The sequence below is a fragment of the Pristiophorus japonicus genome, unplaced genomic scaffold (genome assembly GCF_044704955.1).
Source record: "Pristiophorus japonicus isolate sPriJap1 unplaced genomic scaffold, sPriJap1.hap1 HAP1_SCAFFOLD_58, whole genome shotgun sequence".
In the NCBI taxonomy this organism is placed as follows: Eukaryota; Metazoa; Chordata; class Chondrichthyes; family Pristiophoridae; genus Pristiophorus; species Pristiophorus japonicus.
Genome location: NW_027254488.1, coordinates 330,511 through 343,859, shown reverse-complemented (window position 1 = coordinate 343,859; position 13,349 = coordinate 330,511). Strand labels below are relative to the sequence as shown.

At 44.2% G+C, this 13,349-nt stretch overlaps 1 non-coding gene across 1 annotated transcript; it reads left to right on the top strand.

Moving 5' to 3' along the window:
- Positions 1–6,074: 6,074 nt before the first annotated feature.
- Positions 6,075–6,164, top strand: trnar-ucg (transfer RNA arginine (anticodon UCG)). Its single transcript is given in 2 exon segments — positions 6,075–6,111; positions 6,129–6,164. It is a non-coding gene; the product is annotated as a tRNA-Arg (tRNA).
- The last annotated feature ends 7,185 nt before the right edge of the window (positions 6,165–13,349 follow it).

The following is a 13,349-nucleotide window of genomic DNA, read 5'->3' as shown; positions in this document are numbered from 1 at the left end:
TTTTCTCCCAATATATACAACAACACAATAAACGCTGATGGCAGAGGTCGCGTGCTCTAAAGGTTAAGGCGTCTGCCTTCGATTATAATAGCGAAGTTATCAGAAAATTGCAGGTTCGAGTCCTGCAGCGGTAAACTGAGCTCGCTACGGGAAATGTTATTTTTTTGTTGTGATTCTGCCGAGAAACCAACCATCTCTTCCAGTCACTCACCTGAACAAAGGAAGGCAGTTTGCTTAAAGAATCTCATGGCAAGTTTTCATCATTGTCGATTTACATGCACGGGCAGAGCAAGCTGTGAAGTGGACTTTCTTGCACATTATATTTGTTTGGATACAAAATGCAGGAGATTGAATGGCTGACAATGCGCTGCACAAGTGACGATGTGGCCGAGAGGTTACGGCGATGGACTGCTAATCCATTGTGCTCTGCACGCATGTGTTCCAATCCCATCCCCATCCTCATCGTCGTTGGCTTACAGCTTTGACCTCGTTTTGTCAATCACATTTAACCTCATCGCTAAATTCCCCTTTTACTGACAAGGATGCTGTACTTTCCTCATGTCATGTCTCAAATTAATAATGTATTCGTCAAAAGGAGAACAGTTGCAGAACTATGGCGAGGGGCACTAATTAGATAGGTATCTGAGAGACAATACTTGCACGATGGGCCATAATATCATTTCTCACCACCGTCAGAATCTGAGAGCTGCGCTTTTCACTGTCGGCGGCTCGTTGGTCCACGGTTATGATTCTCGCTTAGGAATGATCACATTTGAAATGCGAGAGGTCTCGGGCCAAATCCCGGACGAGCCCCGCCATGTTTTACTCAAAGTTCCGCTTCTCACTGCCACTCGACGTGTGAGAAAACAGACATATTTCACGTTAAAACGTGTGATTTTGCGCCGATGTTCCCTTTGCATCCAAATCACAGAGTAAAGTGAAACCCGCCAAACTGAGTAAAGTTAAAATATCTCAGAGGTACTCGGCTCTGTGACTCGTTGGATAACCTAAACCCGTGTTTGGTTCCGACCAATACTTGATCAGTATATCTTCCTGTCTGTACGCATAAGCTCACCTCAATTGGGATAAGCATACATTCAGCGTCAATCTCCACCTCTGCCCTGAATATCAGTGCGTCCGGTTTTTCTAGAGCTGAAAAGATGTGAGAAGCTGCCTTTTGAATTCGTCCCTTGGCTGCCGAATTCAAAGCGGACAGGAAATCAATGCGGGCTGGCAAAGCTGCCTGGTCTGATTAAAAGGCGGTGATACCCTATATTGAAGGCACGTTCTCGTCTTCTGGCCTCAACATTAGGTTCAACGTATCGGATGATAAGCACCGCTCCCATTGTCTGCTAATGGTTCTGCTGTTCCCACTAACACCTCCTCTGGACCATCCTTTGTTACGTTATTGCCCGATTAACACCCACTTTGCCTTTCTCCATTGTGCCATTTTTTATTTAATCACTCCTGCGTTCCGCTGTATCACAGACGTTTCCATTTAACCTTTCTCACTGCGTATTTTTACCAGGCGCTATTTTTGTTGAAAAAATCTGTAATCTTTAACTTTTTCCTAAAATATCGGAATGATCATCCGACAGAACGTGAAACCGACTTCTTCCTCCACAGAATCTGCACGACCTGCCGAGTTTTACATATTTATCTGCTTTTATTCATTCTATTTCCGTGTCCCTTTTAAGGGGATGTTCTGTCTGTCCGAGATCATTCTCTGTCTGTTTAAAATTGTGTGCTATCTGTCCCGCATCATTCTGTGTCTGTTTAAAAGGGATGTGCTGTCTATCCCGGATTTCCAATTTCAAATTTCAAAAACTACCTTTGGAGGGTTAAGGAATGTTAGTTTGTTTGTGTGTTTGTGTCAGCCAGAGTGTGTGCAAACGTGCTGTGCGATATTACTGTCATGTTAGAAAAATGCATTACATGCAACTTGAAACCGTACTGATTTGATTGAACACTCCTTCGTGGACTCTCTGACGGTAGAAGACACTTCTGTCGGATTTTGCTATTCCACATCTGCAAGAAGGGAAAATGCACAAGTTAGAAATGTAGCGATTCTAGCGAGGGCTGTGTGACATGATGACATCCTCCATCCTCATGTTCTAATTAAAATCAAATCAAATCTAGACAAGACAAGACATGACTGACTGACTGACTTTGTTTAAACATGTATATATATGTGTATATTTATATATAATCCCAAATTTTTAACTTCCAAAATAAATATGCATTTTCTGTTCTGCCTGTACCGGGCTCTATTACATTTGACCTCTTTCACAGCACAAGCAGCTGCTTTCAGATCCAGCATAAAGACATACGCGACTTTAAAATATCGCCTTTGCAGCCCACATCTTCCCTCGTGGCTTGTCTTCCACCATGGGCTTACTGTGTTTGGGTATTTATTGACTGCACCCATTTCCAATGAAATTCTTCCAGTCACACAGCCTTCGTTCAATCAAAAAATATATAGAGTATGAATCAATTATTCATTTGTTTAAAACAAATCAATTAAATTTTTTGAAAATAAAATGTAAATGCATTTATTTTCTTAAAATGTTAAATATATATATATATTTCAGACTGGGCTGGGTTTACGTCCCTCCTTCCTTCCAGCCTGTCTATCACATGTGGCTTCAATAACCGCCTCTGCCCCGCGTGGTCCTGAGCCCCACTGCAAAATTGCCTTCAGTGATGATAGAAATCTCACTTTATTCTTTTAAAAGGGAACTGCTGACAGTCAAGGGTCATTCTGCATCTGGGTAAAAGGGATGTTATTGTAGTACCGGATCATTCTGTGTCTGTTTAAACGGGCTGGTTGTCAGTTCCGGTTCATAATCTTTCCCTTTAAAATGGATTTTCTCATAAATCGGGTCATCCTGTATTGTTTGAGAAGGAGTATGATTTCAGCTGCAATGACCGAATTGTTAAACTGTTGTGTTCCAATTTACATTGGGGTTGCCTGCGCCGGTGCGCACCCAGATCGCAGTGCATCTGTTCATTCACTCAAAATATGCTCATCTTTCCGAAATCCACTCCTTGATATTGCAGTTGCCGCGAATTTGCGCCCAATATACACAACAATACAATGTATAATGATGGCGGAGGTTGCGTGGACTAATGGATAATGCGTCTGACTTCAATCATACCCGCGAAGTTATCAGATAATTCCAGGCTCGAGTTCTGCCGCAGAACACTTCGCTCAATGCGTGAAATTTGAAATCCTTTGTTGCGATTCTGCCGAGAAAGCAACCATCTCTTCCAGTCACTCACCTGAAGAAAAGGAAGGCTGTTTGCTGATGGAATCTAATGGAACGTTTTCATCATTGTCCATCTGCATGCACGGACAGAGCAAGCTGTGAAGTGGACATTCTTGCACATTATTTATATTTGGAAATAAAAAGCAGGAGATTGAATGGCTGACGATGGGCCAGCGAAAAGACGAAGTGGCCGAGAAGTTAAGGCGATGGACTACTAATCCATTGTGCGCTCCACGCATGGGTTCGAATCACATCTTTATTGTCGTTGTCTTACAGCTTTGACCTCCTTGGTCATTCACATTTAACCTCATCGCCAATTTCCCCTTTTACTTTGAAGGATGTTGTACTTTGCTCATGTCATGTCTCAAATTAATTATATATTCGTCAAAAGGATAACGTTTGCAGGACTATGGCGAGGGGGACTAATTAGATAGGTCTCTGAGGAACAGCACAAGCACGATGGGCCTAATATCTTTTCTCACTACTGTCAGAATCTGAGAGCTGCGCTTTTCACTGTCGGCGGCTCGTTGGTCTACGGGTATTATTCTCGCTTAGGAATGATCACATTTGAAATGCGAGAGGTCTCGGGCCAAATCCCGTACGAGCCCCGTCATTTTTTAGTCGAAGATCTGCTTCTCACAGCCGCTCGACATGGGAGAAAACAGACATGTTTCACGTTAAAACGTGTGATTTTACGCCGATGTTCCCACAGCCTCCAAATCCCAGAGCAAAGTGAAACGCGCCAAACTGAGTAAAGTTAAAGTATCTCAGAGGTACTCGGCTCTGTGACTCGTTGGATAACCTAAACGCGTGTTTAGTTCCGGCCATTACTTGATCAGTATCTCTTCCTGTCTGTACGCATTAGCTCACCTCAATTGGGAAAAGCATACATTCAGCGTCAATCTCCACCTCTGCACTGAATATCAGTGCGTCCTGTTTCTCTGGAGCTGAAAAGATAAGAGAAGATGACTTTTGAATTAGTCCCTTGGCTGCCGAATTCAAAGCGGACAGGAAATCAATCCGGGCTGGCCAAGCTGCCTGGTCTGATTAAAAGGCGGTGACACCCTATATTGTAGGCATGTTCTCGTCTTCTGGCCTCAACATTAGGTTCAACGTATCGGATGATAAGCACCGCTCCCATTGTCTGGTAATGGTTCTGCTATTCTTACTAACACCTCCTCTGGACCATCCTTTTTACCTTATTGCCCGATTACCACCCACTTTGCCTTTCTCCATTTTGCCATTTAATTTTTAATCACTCCTGTCTCACAGACGTTCCCATTTGACCTTTCTCGCTGTGTATTTTACCAGGCGCTATTTTTGTTGAAAACATCCGTAATCTTTAACTTTTTCCTAAAATATCGGAATGATTATCCGACAGAACGTGAAACCGGGTTCTTCATCCACAGAATCTGCACGACCTGCCGAGTTTTACATATTTATCTGTTTTTATTCATTCTATTTCCGTGTCCCTTTTAAGGGGATGTGCTGTCTGTCCTAGATCATTCTCTTTCTGTTTAAAATGGTGTGCTATCAGACCCGCATCATTCTGTGTCTGTTTAAAAGGGATGTGCTGTATGTCCCGGATTTCCATTTTCAAATTTTAAAAACTGCCTTTGGAGGGTGCAGGAATTTTAGTTTGTTTGTGTGTTTGTGTAAGCCAGTGTGTGTACAAACGTGCTGTGCGATCTTACTGTCATGTGAGAAAAATGCATTACATGCAACTTGAAACCGTACTGATTTGAGTGAACACTCTTCGTGGACTCTCTGACAGTAGAAGATTCTGCTGTGGGATTTTGCTATTCCACATCTGAAAGAAGGGAAAATACAAAAGTTAGAAATATAGCGATTTTAGCCAGGGCTGTGTGACATGATAACATCATCCATCCTCATTTTCTAATTCAAATTCAAATCAAATCAAACCAACACAAGACAAGACATGACTGACTGATGGACTTTCTTTATACATGTATATATATGTGTATATTTATATATAATCTCAAATTTTTAACATCCAAAATAAATATGCGTTTTCTGTTCTGCCTGCACCGGGCTCTATTACATTTGACCTCTTTCACAGCACAAGTAACTGCTGTCAGATCCAACAGAAAGACACACACGACTTTACGCCTTTGTAGCCCACACCTTCCCTCCTGGCTTGTCTTCCATCATGGGCTTACTGTGTTTGCGTATTTATTGACTGCATTCAATGAAATTCTTCTAGTCACAATGTCTTCGTTCAATCAAAAAATACATAGATTATGGATCAATTATTTATTTATTTAAAACAAATCAAATTCAATTTTTTAAAAACAAAATTTAAACGTATTTATTTTCTTAAAATATTAAAAATATATATATTTCAGTCTGGGCTGGATTTAGGTCGCTCCCTGCTTCCTGCCTGTCTATCACCTGTGGCTTCAATAACCGTCTGAGCCCCGCGTGGTCCTGAGCCCCACTGCACAATTGCATTCAGGGAAGATAGAAATCTCACTTTATTCTTTTAAAAGGCAACTGCCGTCAGTCAAGGGTAATTCTGCATCTGGGTAAAAGGGATGTCCCTTGTAGTCCCGGATCATTCTGTGTCTGTTTAAACGGGCTGGTTGTCAGTTCCGGTTCATAATCTTTCCCTTTAAAACAGATTTTCTCATCGGGGTTGCCTGCGCCGGTGCGCACCCAGATCGCAGTGCGCCTGTTCATTCATTCGAAATATGCTCATCTTTTCCGAAATCCACTCCTTGATATTGCAGTTGCCCCGAATTTGCTCCCAATATACACAACAGCACAACGTACGCTAATGTCAGAGGCCGCGTGGCCTTATGGGTAAGGCGTCTGACTTCGATCACAAACTGCAAAATTATCAGAATAGTGCAGGTTCGAGTCCTGCCGCGGTCGTCTTCGCTCACTGCCTTAAATGTTATATTATTGTTTGCGATTCTACTGAGAAACCAACCATCTCTTCCAGTCACTCACCTGAAGTGAAGGAAGGCTGTTTGCTTATAGAATCTCATGGCACATTTTCATCATTGTCGATCTGCATGCACGGGCAGAGCAAGCTGTGAAGTGGACTTTCTTGCACATTATTTCTGTTTGGATACACAAAGCAGGAGATTAAATCGCTGAAGATGCGCTATGGAGTGGACGAGGTGGCCGAGAGGTTAAGGCGATGGCCTGCTTATTCATTGAGCTCTACACGCATGGGTTCGAATCCCATCCTCCTCGTCGTTGTCCTACAGCTTTGACCTGCCTGGTCGTTTTGTCATTCATATTTAACCTCATCGGCAAATTCATCTTTTTCTTAAAAGGATGCTGTACTTTGCTCATGTCATGTCTCAAATTAATAACATATTCGTCAAAAGGATGACATTTGCAGGACTATGGCGAGGGGGACTAAATAGATAGGTCTCTGAGGGACAGCACAATCACGATGGGTCTAATATCTTTTCTCACTACCGGCAGAATCTGAGAGCTGCGCTTTTCACTGTCGGCGGCCCGTTGTTCTCGGGCTATGATTCTTGCTTACGAATGATCACATTTGAAACGCGAGAGGTCCCGGGCCAAACCCCGGACGAGCACCGCCATTTTTTACTCAAAGTTCCGCTTCTCACAGCCGCTCGGCATGTGAGAAAACAGACATATTTCATATTAAAACGTGTGATTTTGCGCCGATGTTCCCACAGCGTCCAAATCCCAGAATAACGATTTAATCCCCTTCCCACTGAATACTGCGGACAGACATGGTCACCTTGTTAAAGGAATGTTCATTCTGACATAATTTTCTAAACAATAGCACACAAGACAATGGGTCATCAATAAATGGGAAATGAATTAAACACTCTGCAATTACATTGTAAATGATCGGTAATAAAATGCTGGATAATAACTGGTGCAGATAATAGCTTATCTCTAGCAAAGATTAAGAATAATGTGTTTTGCTTACACACACACACGCACACAGCAATGACTCAGTGTGCATTGTTTTCAGTTGTTCTTCTTAACCTGATGCAATTGTATTTCTTAGGTCTTTAGGAACCTGCGGGAACCAATCCCGCGGTGTTTGCTGTGTCAGTATCTCAAGAGATAGCGCGCCATTGCTGCTCCCATTGCCCTGGGGAATGGGGTAGCTATTTAAAGGGACAGGGACTCTCTTTTCTCTGCCTATGTATATCTAAAGCTACAGTCCAGTTTATGTCAGAGTGTCGGCGGACTTCACGAACCGAGCTCCGATTAACATTCGCTCCCTTCTGTATTGTCCTGTGATTGTGAAGCTGTCTATTCCAGTGACTTGAGCCTTTCTAAAATGGCACATTGTTTTTATAATCCATTTGACTTGCTTGTTTAATTTGGAAAAAATTCAGAATTGTGCAATGTGACGAAGGTTTTGTTTAAAGTAGAAGTAAAATTTGTTTCAATATATTATTTCCAACCCTCCCTCAACCCCCCCAAATTTTGGAACACTCTGCAATACTGACTGGGATGTTCCCAAGTTCGGTCCTTGGTCTGGGCTGTTAGTTGTTCTCAGCCAAGGCAGCAGTTCACGGGTTATAATTGTCCTCAGTAGCACTGCGCTAAGTATGAGTAAAAATTAGCCACTGCCCTTGCTCTTGATACTGATCCAGTGACATCAATTGTGGATGTCATTTGGGTGTAGGATTGGATTCGGCTCTGATGCCTACCACAGTGGAAATCCTGCTGACACTCACTGAGTCGACTGATGGTGAAGCACCAGAGGTTAACACATTTCTGTGGAATTGCACCCAGCCAGATTCAGCACTTCCTGGAGAAAGTAACTCGCATTTGATTTTGGACAATAAGGATGGAGGGAGAGTGTCTAGAATAAGGCTTTTACAGCTTCGGAGGGACAGGAGGGGGACAGAATGTCCGATATAAACTAGACTTGTCTGTTCTGAATTTCTATCCTGTACTTAAAGTAACAACTTTTGTAATCTACATTTGCAGGATATTAGAAGGGGAGAATCTGCAGCTTGGTAACTCAAACATAATATCACATCAAGATTTGAGAGATTCTCTGGATTCATCAGGATCACGTTATTATCAGCCTTTGGAAAAACACCAATCACAGTGGTGACAAACAGTACACATGATCTGTGTGTGAATAGAACTTCAACCATTCGTCAACCTGTGAGACTCATGTGCCCAGCTGATTAAACACTGTAAATGTGGGGACTGTGGGAATGGATGCAGATGTGCGTTCAGTGGAAACACGTCAGGGAGAGGCCACTTACCAGCTGAATGTGGAAAGAGATTCAGTCTCTCATCTCACCAACTGACAATTGAGGACTTAGATAACAGACTTTCTCCTGTGAATATCGAGCTGTGTTATTGGGCCGCGATGTTTTTACTTGTCCATCTAGTTGACTGTAAACCTTTGCCAATTAGTTGAAGTGATCGGTTTACTTGTAGATATTAAAAAAAAATACATTTACTGAGTGGATTCAAATTTAAATTGAAACCAGCTTTCCAGGGGTGATAGTCTATTCACACATTGAAGGTGAGAGTGATGCTGTGGACACACGAAAATTCCAGTATCTGTAAGTGATTAACAGACTGGATTTTGTGTTTAATGATCCTGGGCGTGTTAGCTACCCCTACCCTGGACATCAAGACACTTTGGACGGTATGGGGAACTGTGACTTGTCCTGAGAGAAACCAAAGGTCTGAGAACTGATACAAACAGAGTTAGAAAGGAGTAAAGGCGCAAAATGAAGCTTTCAAAAACAAGACATCAATTTGTCAACTCTTATCATGGAGACATCAAGTATCGACACACTGTGTTATTTGAAATATCAAAATATTGAACTCCAGCGCCGTGTTTTATGGGTGATTAACATCAGCAGAAACAATTCCCAACTCACAGAATGAACACGATTCAGTCAGGATGTGATTAACAGCAGTACTAACAGTAGAACCCAACCCCTGCAGTCACTTGCGAACTCGCAATTCAAATGACTGAGGAACTCCCTTCCCACACTTCCCCAGTGTGAACTCGCTGGAGTTTCAGCAGATCAGATGACTGAGTGAAACCTTGGCCACACACAGAGCAGGTGAATGGTCTCTCCCCAGTGTGACTGTGATGATGGATTTCTAGATCTGACTGGCAACTGAATCCCTTCCCACAATCTCCACATTTCCATGATTTCTCCATGGAGCAGGTGTCCTTGTGTCTGTCCATGTTGGACGATCAGTTGAAGTTTGGTCCACACACAGAACACGTGTAGTTTCTCACCGCTGTGAATGGTGCGATGTTTTTCAGGCTGTGTAACTGGTTGAAGCTCTTTCCACAGTCAGTGCACTGGAACATTTTCACTCGGACAGGGTATGTGTGTCTCGGTGCTTTTAAAGTGACACTGATGTTTGAAATATTTTTCCACAGACAGAACTGAAAAATGTTTCTCCTTCCACATTCAAAGGCCGATGGTATTCATCATTTCCAGTTTACATGTTTGGGTAAGTACGCAAAGTGAGAATAAAATAAATGAGCTGCAGATTTTCTCTGTTGATCACTGGGCCTTTTGTGCTGGCCCAATAGGGTGAACCCGGACTGGCCCAATAGGATGTGCCTGGGTGACCCAATAGGGTGAGCCCGGTCTGGCCCAATAGTGTGAGCCCGGGCTGACCCAAGGAGATGAGACTGTGTTGGCCCATTAGGGTGAGCCTGGGCTGGCCCAATAGGGTTAGCTTGGACTGGTCTGACACAATAGGGTGAGGCGTGCTGCCCAGGGTCAACAGACAACTATCAGAACAACAAGGCTCCCTTTCAGGGGCCACTGAGCTGGACATAAACATGTGACCAATCAAAAAGACAGACATCCTGAAGCACCGCACACCCTTTGTCCCTGCACAAAGGACCGTGCATGCGCCGTGTGACCGCCCTGACCAATATGACGGCCGCTGGGCACTCTCCCACACCTGGGGGAAACAGTTTTACTCGTTGGAGTTCAGAAGGATGAGGGGTGATCTTATAGAAACATTTAAAATAATGAAAGGGATAGACAAGATCGAGGCAGAGAGGTTGTTACCACTGGTCGGGGAGACTAGAACTAGGGGTCACAGCATCTAAATACGGGGGAGCCAATTTAAAACCGAGTTGAGAAAGAATTTCTTCTCCCAGACGGTTATGAATCTGTGGATTTATCTGCCCAAGGAAACAGTTGAGGCTAGCTCATTGAATGTATTCAAGTAACAGATAGATAGATTTTTAACCAATAAGGGAATTAAGGGTTACGGGGAGCGGGGGGTAAGTGGAGCTGAGTCCACGGCCAGATCAGCAATGATCGTGTTGAATGGTGGAGCAGGCTCGAGGGGCTAGAAGGCCTATTCCTGTTCCTAATTCTTATATTCTTATGTTCTTATTCGATACTGCCAAGAAAGGCGCCAAGAAAACGGTCACTAAAACACCACCGTAGAGCAGCAAGAAGCGCAGAAAGTCGAGGAAGGAGAGGTACTCCATTTACATCTACAAAGTGATGAAGCTGTTTCACCCCTACACCGGCATCTCCTCCAAGACCATGGACATCATGAACTCGGTTGTGAACGATCTTTTGGAGTGCTTCGCAGGTGAGGCTTCCCGACTGGCCCATTACAACAAGGGCCGCACCATCAGCTCCCGGGAGATCCAGACCGCCGTGCACCTGCTGCTGCCCGGGGAACTGGCCAAGCACGCCGTGTCGGAAGGGACAAAGGCGATGCCCAAGTACACCAGCTCCAAATAAAACTGCACGCTGTCCTGAGAGGTCAAACCCAAACACAACGGCTATTTTAAGAGCCACCCACAATTTCTCTGAAAGAGCTGCACAAACGCATCTCCCTTTAAACTTAAATCACTAATTATTTCCTGAACAATTGTGTGAGAACCTTTGGAGTTCCAGCTGTAGATTTAGTTTTGAATTCTCAGATAAGCAGCTTCAATCTCAGACCTGTTCATATGCACCGCCTGCCGAATTAAAAGCATGTTTAGGTGCTGAGACTCAGATTTCAATCACACATTCTCTCTCGCAAGTACTTATCAAATTTATTTTTCAATTCCTATTGCATCAGTCCGTTTATTAACCCGACACTCCCCGCAGTGTAACAATGCAGAATGGGAGTTCTTATATAGACCATAACCAGGGAAGTTTGAACCCTCTGTCTAATATGCCCTTACTATACAGTATAAATGTACAGGAGGCCCATACTTGAGAGAAGGTCACTCTGTGGCCAGTAACAATTATTAGCCAGCACTGAAGTGATGATAATGGGTGGAGCTTCCACGTTTATACCTGAAAGTCCAGGTTAGGAGTGTCTCCCACAAGTGTACACCCTTATGGTCAATGTTCTCACGGTGTCCAAATTAGGTCAGTTTATACATGGGTTACAATGACAGTTGAATGCATGACATCACCTCTCCCCAAAGTCTTATTGGAATCATTGGTTAAGTCTCTTTGGTGGATTATGCTCCCTTGTAGAGCGCCTGAGTTGGGGATCCAGTTGTTGGGCGTTGACCTGAGTGTCTGCTGTTTGCGGTGCCTCAGGTCTGCCTGGACTGCCCACAGTAACTGGGCTCTCCTCCGCTTGATTCCGAAGTTCGGTTACCTATGGAGGAGTGAACTCTATATCGTGTTCTTCCTCTGCTTTTTCTATGGGGTTGCTGAACCCCCTTTTTGTTTAATCCACGTGTTTGCGGCAGGTTTGTCCATTGGTAAGTTTAACTATCAGAATCCTATTTCACTCTTTGGGCAATCACAGTGCCTGCAAGTTATTTAAGCCCTGCAGCGTAGTTGAGGACAAAGGCAGAGTCATTGACATCAATACATCGCGCCCTCGTATTCCCGTCATGGTAGTCACATTGTGACTGGCGCCTGCTCTCAACAATTTCTTTCATGGTGTGGCGTATAATGGATCACCTGGTTTTGAGTGTCCTTTTCATTAGCAGCTCTGCGGGTGGAATCCCTGTGAGCGTGTGTGGTCGGGATCTATTGGACAACAGGAGGCATGATAAGCGGCTTTGTAGGAAACCCCTTTGGATTCTGAGCATCCACTGTTTGATTATCTGCACTGCTCGTTCCACCTGACCATTTGAGGCCGGCTTGAACGGTGCCGTTCTGACATGGTTGATACCATTTCCTGCCATGAAGTCCTGGAAGTCAATGTTTGTAAAGCACGGGCATTTGTCGCTGACCAAGGCGTCCGGTCGACCATGGGCAGCGAACATTGCACGTTGACTTTCTACCTTGGCGGAGGATGTGCTTGGATTGAGAATGTCACATCGAACCATTTGAAGTAGGCGTCTACTGCAACCAAAAACATTTTTTCTCATGAAAGGACTTGCGTAGTCCACATGGATACATGACCATGGTTGGCGGACCAGGACCAGGGGCTAAGGGGAAACTTCCCTGGGCGCATTGCCCAGCTGGGAATACGTGTTGCATCTGTGAACACAAAATTCCAGGTCGGCATCTATCCCTGGCCAGCAAACGTGTGACCTGGCAATTGCCTTCATCATGACAATGCCCGGGTGCTCATTGTGGAGTTCTCTGTTGAACATCTCTCTGCCCATCTGGGGCATGACTAAACGGTTTCCCCATAATAGGCAATCGGCCTGAATCGAGAGTTCATCTTTGCGTCTGTGAAATGGTTTGAATTCCTCAGGGAATGTCCCGTACGTGGCTGCGCAGTCCCCATTTAGGACACATTTCTTGACTAAAGACAGTAGTGGGTCTCTATTTTTCCAGATTTTGATCTGACGGACTGTCACAGGTGAACCTTCGCTATCGAAAACTTCAACAGCCATGACCATCTCAGCAGCATGCTCGGTTGGCCCCTCGGTGGTGGCTAGTGGGAGCCTGCTGAGTGCATCGGTGCAGTTTTCAGTGCCCGGTCTGTGATGAATTGTGTAGTCATAGGCGGCTAACGTGAGTGGCCCGTCTGTATGGGGGTCAATGCATTTGCATTTATAGCCTTGTTGTCGGCCAAAAGGGACGTTCGGGGTTTGTGATTTGTCTCCAGCTCACACTTCCTGCGGAACAGATACTGGTGCATTTTTTTTACAGCATATATCCATGCAAGCGCTTACTTCTCTAC